Source organism: Rhinopithecus bieti, unplaced genomic scaffold, assembly GCF_001698545.2.
Source record: "Rhinopithecus bieti isolate Rb0 unplaced genomic scaffold, ASM169854v2 scaffold_34258, whole genome shotgun sequence".
Lineage (NCBI taxonomy): Eukaryota > Metazoa > Chordata > Mammalia > Primates > Cercopithecidae > Rhinopithecus > Rhinopithecus bieti.
This window is the reverse complement of record NW_016814408.1, coordinates 36,037-37,422: the sequence shown is the minus strand read 5'-3', so window position 1 is coordinate 37,422 and position 1,386 is coordinate 36,037.

Below are 1,386 nucleotides of genomic sequence, written 5' to 3'. Positions count from 1 at the left end.
CACTTTTTAAGAAATCCATGTTATACTCGATGATTTGAGAACAGTTAAATAGTAAATGTGTAGGAATTGTTATGGTTTCCTTTGGTTTTGTACCTTAAATTATCTTACCCTTCAAGTGTGTGGTTGAAAAATTTTAAAATAGCACTGTTACAGCTAAAAGCCAGGTTAATTCTAATCCCTGTCCATTTGCATGTGTGGGAGATGGGGCATATGGTTTTTTTTTTTAATGTGTAAACTGAATGTAAACTGACTTTTTGAGTTAAATGCTAGACAGAATGTAAAGACCAAGAGAGGGCAGAATGAGAAAAAGTGCAATTGCTTTTATTCGAGTACTTAGCATCAACAAGAAAAATAATACAGGAAAAATTTCAGTAAAACTCGTACTGAAAGGCATCACCCCCTTTTCCAGCTAAAAGTGCCGCTTGTCCCCCATATCATAAATACCTTAATTGATGTTCTTTTAAAACTGCTCCTTTTCATTTTGTGAGATTAGAGGATTGGACTACTATTGTATAAGTATAAACACTTCTGCCTAGACTAAAATATTAAATTAATATGTAAAGTGGAAATTACAATAAAGTGTCCTGGAAATTGTGCATTTGTACTGTTTGTTTTATTTGGCTTTTATTCTTTAAATGTCTTTAATTTTGTATGACTTCTGTGGTCTGTGCATTTTCTTTTAGACTTGGTTAATCTTTGGGCATTGGTTCATGAGAAGTGCATGAAAGAGCATCCAGGAGAACACTTTGTCAAACAAATATCTTTATAAATTTCATAGTGTTAATTCTAGAAGCTTAAATCCTAAGTCCACACCTTTATTTAGCCAATTAATTTTTTTGGTTAAGAAGTAAAATTGATTTTGAAAAGACTGCCATGTAAAAAAATCTATGAAATATTTATTAGCTTGAGTCACTTATTTGTGACTTTTCTGCCTTCTCTTGGATGTCTGTGACGTATTAAAGCTAGTCCTGGGATGATACTTAGGTTGGCTCTGCAAAGTCATGGGACTGCAAAAATTCACTCCTGTTTAGTTCTTGAGCTGTTACATGAGTTTGGCAAAGGCTGCTTTAGTATTCACGCTCCATTGCTCCAAAGCATATGAGAACACACTTTCAGGAGGTGCTATTTTCACACATTTTAAAGTGAGTTTGGGTTAACTCAATGACTATAGCAAGAATTTTAAAAGGCAAGTGAGCTTGACCAGTTCATACAGAAAATGCTTTTGAAAATATCATTTTAACAGTAGCCACTTTGCACACATATTTAGATATTATTCTCTTCAAACACCCCAGCCCCTGGATTTCTTTTTCATGGAATTAAGCAGATGATAGGACACACTTTTGACCGCTGTGGATATGTTGAAACGGTGGTGGAAGAATAATAACT